The sequence below is a fragment of the Myotis lucifugus genome, unplaced genomic scaffold (assembly GCF_000147115.1).
Source record: "Myotis lucifugus unplaced genomic scaffold, Myoluc2.0 scaffold_138, whole genome shotgun sequence".
Taxonomy (NCBI): domain Eukaryota; kingdom Metazoa; phylum Chordata; class Mammalia; order Chiroptera; family Vespertilionidae; genus Myotis; species Myotis lucifugus.
Window position 1 is genome coordinate 1,390,850 of NW_005871186.1, and position 10,375 is coordinate 1,401,224.

The window sequence follows — 10,375 nt, forward strand, 5'->3', positions numbered from 1 at the left end:
GACTACATATGATATATCATCGCTCTGATAAACTTTTCCACCAGCACCAAGCTCTCACGCTTGTAGTGATACGTCACTTCCCCACAACCCGTTCACCCCACCTATTCACCGTCCCTCTCCAACACCCTAGCTGTTAATGTGCACGTAATCTCTTTTCTTATCATTTCATCGTATAGAATTAGCCAGCATCATAGGGTCTAATAACTCCCTGACCAAGATGCAACACGTTACGAGGCCCAGGCTCCTGGGAAGCTCCAGGTGGGTGCCCCCCCCCCTCGCCTCCCCCCCCACTGGTTCTCCCCTACCCGTCCTGGCTCCCCCACCCCTCTGCCTCTTTGTCCCTCAGGTCAGGCCTTTCCGCTCCTCCCAGTCCCCCCCCGCCAGAGGCCTTGAACTAGGATCTAGGCTTCTGCCCCCTCCCGCATCTAGCCCCCCACCCCCCCCCGCTGGACGATGCTGAGAACAGGCGCCCCTAGGCCTGGTGCCTTCAGTCAAGTGCAGGGGTCGAGCGATGGTCAAGTCTCGGGCTACAGTGGGTCAAGCTGGGCATTCCCCACCCCAGCCCCGAGCTCCGAGGGGGTGCGGAGTGGTGCAGGGGTGGTGATTCAGCAGTGGGAAGGCCCCAGACCCCTGGGGAGGGTGCGGACATGGGGGGGGGGAGGGGAGCTGGCGTCAGCACCCGGGGAAAGACAAGATCAGCAGAGGCGCAGGCGGAGCCGTGGGCCCCCAAAACAGGATGTCGCGTCGTCGTTCCGCACCCGGCCGTTCGGCGCGCCCGGGCTCTGGGGAGGGGGCGGGGCGCGCCGAGGACGTGGGGCTCCCCCGGCCCCCGCTTCTCGCGGAGGCGCGCAACTGCTTGGGGCTGAAGGACCGCACCCAGGCCTGAAATCCCCGCCCGGGCCCCGAGGACGGGAGGGTGGGCGGGCTCGTGGGCGCCCCCTGGTGCTTCTGCTCCCAGGCGTTGTGCGTGGAGCTCTGACTCGAGAAGGGACATCCTTGGTTCAAAAACAACTTTCTGAGCGCCTACCACGTGCAAGGTGCTGTGTAGGAAAACTGAGAGGCGATTAAGACAAGCACACTGTCTCCAAGAGGCTTTTCGGATAAAGAGAAGGAACAACTTAGAGAATAAATAGCTTATCCTTTCTCAGCCTCAATTCTGTCTTCGGCATAACCTCTTCTTCATCCTGTAGTTGGGAAGATAACATGAGAATGGATGTAAAAGGCCTTCTGTCAATGCCTAGCTCAAAGGAAATGAGAATGAGTTCCCGAAACACAATGTGCCTGCCCATATCTTTGGGTCTTGGCGCATCCTACTCCCTCTGACTTCTTTTCTGTCTTGACTGCTAGAGGAAATAGACTCGTCTTTCACAATCTGGCCCTAACGGACTATCACTATTCCCTGCCTGGCTGCCATTCTTACCCGTCCCACAATGCGTACACACACACACACACACACACACACACACACACACCACCTCTGCCCACTTAATCGTCTCTCCTAATGCTGTCCAGTAGAAATATAATGTGAACCATAAATGTAATTTAAAATTTTCTAGTAATGACATTTTTTTTAATTTAAAAGAAACAGATATGATTAATTTTTTAAAAATATATTTTATTGATTTTTTACAGAGGAAGGGAGAGAGATAGAGAGTTAGAAACATCGATGAGAGAGAAACATCGACCAGCTGCCTCCTGCACATCTCCCACTGGAGATGTGCCTGCAGCGCTGTCCAGTAGAAATATAATGTGAATCGAACCTGGGACCCCCCAGTTTTCTAGTAATGACATTTTTTTTAATTTAAAAGAAACAGATACGATTGATTTTAATAATATATTTTACTTATCCCAAATTACCCAAAATATTATCCTTTAACATGTAATCAATATATAAAAATTATTGGTTATAAATGAATAGGATATTTTACATTCTTTTTTAAAAAATGTGTTTTTTATTGATTTTAGAGAGAAACATCAGTGAGAAGGAGACATTAATTGGCTGCCTCCTGCACACCCCTACTGGGGATCCAGCCTGCAACCTGGGCATGTGCCCTACTGGGAATCGAACCAGGGACCTTTTGGTTCATGGGTGGAGGCTCAACCACTGAGCCACACCCGCAGGCTCTTTTCATTTGGTACTAAGTCTTTGAAATCTGGTGTGTTTTATACCTAACAGTACAACTGAATTTTGGCTAGACACATTTCAAGTGCTCAGTAGTGCATGTAGCTAGTGAGTATGGGACAATGAAGTTAGAGCCCCTATCAGATTCAGGCTGGTAAATGACTGAGTAGATTAATTCATCCTCCATGCTGCTTCTAGGGAAGCTTCCCTCTCTCCCCCTACCCCTCCCCAGGCAGAGTTTGGATCTCTCTTCACCCTCCTCAGAGCACTTGGGACCAGCTCCTTTCTAGAGGAATGGAGACCTGGAAACACAAGGGGAAAACCTGGTTCTCCTCCATACCCTACTGGGAGCACATGGCGGGTGGTTGTCATTAATAATGAAGAAACGCCATAACCGGTTTGGCTCAGTGGATAGAGCGTTGACCTGCGGACTGAAAGGTCTCAGGTTCGATTCTGGTCAAGGGCATGTACCTTGGTTGCGGGCACATCCCCAGTGGGAGGTGTGCAGGAGGCAGCTGATCGATGTTTCTCTCTCATTGATGTTTCTAACTCTCTATCTCTCTCCCCTCCTCTCTGTAAAAAATCAATAAAATGTATTTAAAAAAAATAAGGAAGAAAGTACTGTGAGTTTCATAAAAGACAGGGTTCAGTGGAGGACCACATAGTACAATGAATTCTATGGGCCATTAAAAACTATGTCCCAGAACAAAGGTTTTTGAGTTGTGTTCTTAGAGGTCCCTTCCCAGGATTTGAGGGCAGGAAAATAGTGGAGTTCTGGCCTCCCTTCCCTTCAACCAGAGTTGGTTGATTTTTATCAGATTTATATACTAGTGTTCTGGGTAAAGAGCTCATTAAAAAAAAATGTTTTCTATGAAAAATACTTGAAAATCAATTTTAGAAGCATAGTGGTAAAAGTTGGATATCTGTTAGATTCAGTAGACCAAAAGGCTGGATTGGCACCCTGTGGTCATACTGCATTTCCTGAGCCCATGGTTGGCCCTGGTTTAGCTTGCTTAGGTCAGAGAACTTGACTTGGCCTTGAAGAGTTCATGGTCTGATGGGATATGAGACTTCTGCATATAAAGCTACTAGAGAACAAGTAAAGAGCCCTGGGCTGGGCTTCAGAAGACCTGAAGTCTGTCCTAGACAGTTGGGCTCAGTGGATAGAGCATTGGCTTGTGGACTGAAGGGTCCCTGGTTCAATTCCTGTCAAGGGCATGTACCTCAATTGCAGGTACTATCCCCTGCCCTGGTCGGGGTGCCTGCAGGAGACAACCAATCAATGTGTCTCCTTCACATACTAGTAGATGTTTCTCCCTCTCTGTTTCTCCCCCTCCCTTCCACTCTCTCTAAAAATCAATAGAAAAATATCCTCGGGTGAGGATTAACAAACAACAACAACAACAACAAAACCCAAGAAGACTTGAAGTCTAGTCTTGGCTTGTCCAGACTGACTAGGGAAACTCTAGGTTAGGTCTCACCCTTCTCTGGGTCTAACATTCCTTCACTGGAAAACAAGAGGTTGAACCAGATAATACCTTTGAGCTCTGACCTATGATACACTCTTCATAATAATAATTAAGTAATTAAGGTTTATGCATGTAGCATATTGCTCATAGTTCTTTCATACCAGTTAGGTCATCTTGCTTTGTGCTCTAGTTAATTGTATCTGTACCTAATGTCTGTCTTCCCCACTGACTGTAAGTCCTTTGAGGTTGTGTCTGATTCATCTCTGTGTCCACCCATTGGGCCTGGCACAGGCAGGCCTGAGCACACATTTGCCTTCAGTATATGTCTGTGGAATTAAATTGTCTTAATAAAGCACAAAAATGTATAAAACTATCAGAAGCCAGGTGACTTGGAGCCACTTTTATGGCACAGAGATAGGAAGGGCCAATAAGGTTAGAGGAGAGGGAGACAGGTAGATAGGTGAGACTGTTTGCAAAGGCTTCTTGGAAAGGGAGGGACTCAGCTGAAGAGGGTAGAAAGAGAGCACAACCCCAGAAGGGCTGTTTCTTCTTCCTGCTCTCTCACTTGCTTTCTCAGAATAGGTGAGCTTTTTGTGCTCACAAGCAGCTGAGAGATAAGGGCACCAAGTTGGGACGTTTAGAAGTGAGACACCACATGAAAGCATTTTGTTGGGGTAGAATAGAGAGATCACAGACAGGTTCTGGAGCCAAACAGCCCAGGATTCAAATCCTGGTTGTACAGCTTACATTGTGAACTTGGGCAAGTCAGTCAAAATGACCACTCTTTTTCATTTCTTGAACACACATTTATTGAAAATCTTTTCTGGGCCAGGTATAGTGTCACACCAAGGATGCAGGTGTGGAAACATAGACAAGTCCCTATCCTGATATAACTGGCAAAGAAAATAGATTTTTTTTCTAATAAAAAAATTATATTTACCGAGAAGCATTCAGAATGTCAACAAAGCAGCTGCAATTTTTTTTTGCAATTAAAGTGGTATTCAGTTAACAGAACAACAATTATATAAGTTGCATCAGAGACAATTGAAGATGTAAAAACTATCACCCCATATATAACTAATTTGTGCTGTGCACCAAGAACCTGCTTTAAATTTCCATGCCAGTTTATAGGCTCCATACTGTACTAGGCAAGGTTAGTGGCTATTGAAAATACCACCAGGACAGGGTTATCTAAAGACCCATTCAGTAGTGGGTTAACTATACAAGAAAAGACACTCTACAGTTTAAAAACAAATCTTACACACCCTTACATTTCAATTTTTTTCTTTAAAAGGAATGAGTTGTGTCCCAAGGTGGGGCAAATGCTTTATATACAAGGAAAAAACTGTGCTAGAACCAACTTATTCTTTGTTATCATCATCTCCTCCTCCTCCTCCTCCTCCTCCTCCTCCTCCTCCTCCTCCTCCTCCTCCTCCTCCTCCTCCTCCTCCTCCTCCTCCTTCTTCTTCTTCTTCTTCTTCTTCTTTTTCCTTCTCCTCATCCTCTTCAATTTCCTCATCTTCCTTCTTTTTCTTGCCCATTTCAGCCTGACAACTCCCTTTTTTTGCTGCATCAGGCTTTCCTTTAGCTCAGTTTGCAGCAATATCTTTTTTGTACTTCTCCTTTAGCTTAGCAGCTGTCTTCTCATCAGGCTGCTTGTCACCTGCAGCAGTGTGATTCCACATCTCTCCCACCTTTTTCGCAACATCACCAATGGGAAAGCCAGAATGCTCTCCTTTAATTTTTGGGCAACTTAGAACAAAACAAGAAAAAGGCCGAAGGAGGCATCATGGGTGCATTGGGATCCTTAAACTTTTTTTGTTTGTTTTCCCTTTAGGAGGGATATTATTCTCATTTCTCTTTCATAATGGGCCTTGTCTGCCTTTGCCATGTCTTCAACTTTTCTTTTCTCTTTAGCACATATGGTTTTCCACCTCTCTGAGCACTTAGAAAACTCAGAGAAGTTGACTGAAGCATCTGGGTGCTTCTTCTTGTGCTCCTCCTGGCACGTGTGCACACAAAAAACATATGATGGCCCTAGCCGGGGTGGTTCAATGGATAGAGCATCCACCTGCAGACTGAAGAGTCCCAGATTTGATTCTGGTCAAGGGCATGTACCTCTGTTGCAGGATCTATCACTGGCCCTGGTTTGGGCACATGTGGGAGGCAACCAATTGATGTATCTCTCTCTCTGTCTCTCCTCCTCCCTCCCCCTCTCTCTAAAAATCAATGGAAAAATATCCTCGGGTGAGGATTAACAAAAACAAAACAAAAACCATGATGACATTTTGCCTCTTGGCTTCTTAGGATCTCCTTTCCCATGTTTAACTATTTTTCCTCAGTAAGCACAGAGTTGTCCAGTGCCCTTCTGTCTTGCACTTGCCCTTGCACTGTCTCTGTGGGGCTCAATGTACTGCAGTGGCTATGAGAGCCAGAAGCCAGGGAGATAGGTCTTAAACAGAAAATCATACACAAGTATAAGAGCATTTTGTTTCATTTTAAAAGGAGAATGACAATACTGTGTGCTTTGTGGGATTGTGAATATTAAATGAGATAATACAAGCATCTAGCAGATTGTCCAGGGTATAACTAATGAACATTACTGTAGTTAATTTCTCCATATGCCCATGGTGTTCTCAGGTTCTTCCCCCTCACCAATTCTTCCTTCTTTCTCAAGGTCAAAATGCTAAAGCTGACTTGGTTCTCCTACAAGAGCAGGCTGGTGACAGAGAGGAGGAGGAGAAGGGCTCTGAACTAATCTCACCCCTGCCCTAGAAGCTTCTAGCTTAGTCCTCACTGAACTCCAGCTCCTATAGCTCACCAGTGGCCCATAAGGGTTTTCTGCTTAATTCCAGTCCCTATCCCAGTCTCTTTAGGCTAATCCTAAATCAAAGTTCTCCTTTGACTCTGATGTGGTTCTAGGGACCTCTCCTCTTGGGACTCCTCTGTATTCCCTGTTCTTCCCACTCTCAGTCTGTCTGAAGAGTGGAAGTAGAAATCTGCCCTTCGTTGCTGTCTCTAAAGACAGCCTGATGTCCCATTTCGTGACATGGGAAAATGAGGGGCAAGACAAGAGATGGCAGAGAAAGAACAGGGGAAGTGACAAATGAAACAAAATTCTAGAGTAGCATCCTCTGATCCATTGTTCCTGATTCTCTCCAAGAACCTAACTGGATAGTGGGAGGCGGGACCAAGGATATGCCCTATCTTCTGGGGGTGGGGGTGGGGGGGGTCCCTTCTCCCAAGCAGGCAGAACAATAGTTGTCTTATTTGCCTCAGGGACAGCTTTGCATCTTTGAGGTTTTCCAAACTAGGTGGTACCCAGGTCACTGGCATAATCTCCTCTGGGAAATGCCTTCTTCTTCAGCCCTGGTGTGTTCAGGAGCAATTCAGTTTGCACAAAGTCACACAGCTTAGCCAGGATGTAAACCTAAGCAGTCTAATTCTAGAACCCTTCACCCTCATCTGTGTACATCCTTTCTGATTGCTTTAGGCAGTTACTTGTCCCTCTTCTGTGCTCCCTCACCTGCCCCTGTACCATTTCCTTTCAAGACATTATTCACAAGTACCAGTTGCTCTTCTAAAAACTGAGCTCTTTGAGGGTAGGAACTGGGTTGTTACGAACAGGTGGTCAGTAGATGTTAAATGGATGAGTGAACATTGGCAGTAAGATTCTAGAACTGATTCTGGCAGGGGAGATGATTCTCTTTGTGAAACTAGCCTGGGAAGGGTTGTTAGAAGCCAAGATCTCTTTCCCTATTCCCTATCCTGCCAGAGTGTGGCAGCTTCTCAGTAATGGCTGTACTTGCCATGTTTGGACACCAGGGAGCTCCACAGATAACAGCCCAGACTCGGAGATTCTTAAATTTTTCTGAGCCAGAGATTTAGGACTCTATTACACTTCTGCTGAAGATTCTCTCACTTTCCAAATGAAAGCTATTGGTATCCAGAAACCCTGCAATGTACAGGAAGGACAGCTAGGCTGCTGTACAGAACACACATCATTCATTATTCACTTTTATTAAGTACCAGGTAAGTACCTGGAAGAATATAAAGATGAATGAAACACAGTCCTGGATGAGCTCAGGGGCTAATGGGGAAAATAGATACTTATTAGATCATCACAATCCAGTTATATAAGTACTCTAAGCGGTGTAGCAGAGACAGGACAAGTCAGGGAAGGTACTGGGTCTTTTTTTTTTCTAATAACTTCTGGTTCATGCTAGGCTGTCACCATTAGTCAAAGCATGAATGCTTTTATTTCACTTGAGCTGAAACTTTTAGGATGGAGAGGAAATCCCAAAGGAGAAAGAGAGCTTGATGTGGTTGCCATGTCATCTTCTCAGCCTCAGTTTGTTCATTTGTAAAATGAGTACTGTATAGCTTGTCTTATCTAGCAGAGTTCTTGTGAGGGAGGAAATGAGATAATAGATATGAAAGCTCTTGAAAATGATGGAATAGAGGCATGAGAATTGTTTATCCAGTTTGATTTAACCAATGTCTGTAGAATATCTATTATGAACAAAGCCTGAAGGGTGATTCAAGGGAGATACACCTGGCACATGTTAAAGGCTTAGTGTATAGGTTGTAAAAAGACAGATCACAAATAAAAAACTCTCTTCTTGCAGAGGCTATAATCACATGAGAATCCAATATAAGAGCTATTGAGTTGAGAGTCACAGCTTCTGATCCAGGAATATCCATGAGGTCTCAGGATGTTCCTATCTTGTACCAGTAAAATTTTAAAGCTGAACTGGATCTATAATCGGGTACCTACTCATCCTATAGTTGGGGAGACAGATCCAGAGAGGAACTGGATTTTCTGTTGTCACATCATGATTTTGGAGGCAGAGAGGAGATCAGAATGTTCCTTCTGTTGTCCAGACCATGTTTTTGGCTCCCAGACACTATTTTTCATTGTGGTAAAATACACATAATATTAAAATTTACCATCTTAACCATTTTTAAATGTACAGTTCAGTCATGTTAGCAACATTCACATTGTTTTGCAACCTATCTCTAGAACTCTTTTCATCTTGCAAAACTGAAACTATATCCATTAAACAATTCCCTATGCTCCCCTGCCCCCAAGCCTTGGCAACCACTGTCCTACTTTCTGTATCTGTGAATTTTACTATTCTAGTTACCTTATATAAGTGAAATCATATAGTTATCTGTCTTTTGTGATTGGCTTATTTCATTTAGCATAATGTCCCCAAGGTTCATCCATATAGTAGCATGTAGAATTTCCTTCTTTTTAAAGGCTGAATAATATTCTATTGTATGTATATACCACGTTTTAAAAATCCATTCATCTGTTTGTATGCACTTGGGTTGCTTCTACCTCTTGGCTATTGAGAATAGCTTATAGCTGCTATGAACATGGGTATACAAATACCTTTTTGAGACCCTGTTTTTAATTTTTTGGGCATTATATGCACAGAAGTAGAGTTATTGGATCATATGGTAATTCTATTTTTTAATTCCCAGACACCATTTTAGCCTCACAGGAAATGCAACAGGTTCTAAAAGATTCAAGATATTGATGTGAAATGGTAACAGACCCTTACTTCCTGCCTCTAGGCTCTTTGTACCACATGGGTTATGGGCCCATAACCCCAAAGAAATCATGTGGCAGCTAAGAGAAATGATGCGGTTGAATTTAAAGGAAGTTGTAAGCATGCTTTCCTTTCCTTTATTCTTGTGTGTTCTTGTAGACAAATGAGTGAACAGGCAGATGGGTTGGCTTACACAGATGTGACAAACGAGCAGTCTGAGTGATTCAGGCTGCAGATGTGTTTTGTGTGGCTTACACTTTTAAAAATGAGCTGCTAATACTAAAAAAAAGGGACATATAAAAAATCCAGTTTTTCATCTTCTCTTAAAGATGATCCAGCAATACTGAGTCTACCTTTCTGCCTGCTTTCCTGTGTGCTACGCTCCCCACCACTTCCTATACTTTTATCTACTCCTCTCAACTGTGTTACCTATCTGCCTGCTTTTCCATTTGAGTTTAAGACCCTGGCTCAGCCCTAGCTGGCTTGGCTCAGTGGATAGAGCGTCGGCCTGCCGACTGAAGGGTCCCAGGTTCAATTCTGGCCAAGGGTACATGCCTGGGTTGCAGGCTTGATCCCCAGTAGGGGGTGTGCAGGAGGCAGCCAATCAATGATCCTCTCTCATCATTGATGTTTCTATCTCTCTCTTTCTCCCTTCCTCTCTGAAATCAATAAAGAAATATATATTAAAAAAAAAAAAAAGACCCTGGCTCAGAGCATAGGTCTACTAGAACCTAGGTCAGGGGCTCATTTTCTGTTCTGTCCAATTTCCCAGCACACAGTTGTTACTCAATAAATATTTGAGTGATCATATGGATTAACTCATGTCAACTTACTATGTGCAGGGCCTGTGAATGCATCCTTTTCCTCAGAAATGAATAAGGCACAGCCCTTGACTTCTGAAAACTCACAATCCTATGGGTTAGGGCAGTGATGGCGAACCTTTTGAGCTCAGCGTGTCAGCATTTTGAAAAACCCTAACTTAACTCTGGTGCCGTGTCACATATAGAAATTTTTTGATATTTGCAACCATAGTAAAACAAAGACATATATATATTTTTTATACTTTATACATTTTTCCTTTTTTAAAAAAATATATTTTATTGATTTTTTACAGAGAGGAAGGGAGAGAGAGAGTTAGAAACATCGATGAGAGAGAAACATCAATCAGCTGCCTCCTGCACACCTCCTACTGAGTATGTGCCCGCAACCAAGGTACATGCCCTTGA

The 10,375-nt window shown here is 44.1% G+C and overlaps 1 pseudogene; it reads right to left on the minus strand.

Annotated features, from left to right (window-relative positions):
* Positions 1-4,918: 4,918 nt before the first annotated feature.
* LOC102420790 lies at positions 4,919-7,403 on the minus strand (annotated as a pseudogene).
* Positions 7,404-10,375: the final 2,972 nt, after the last annotated feature.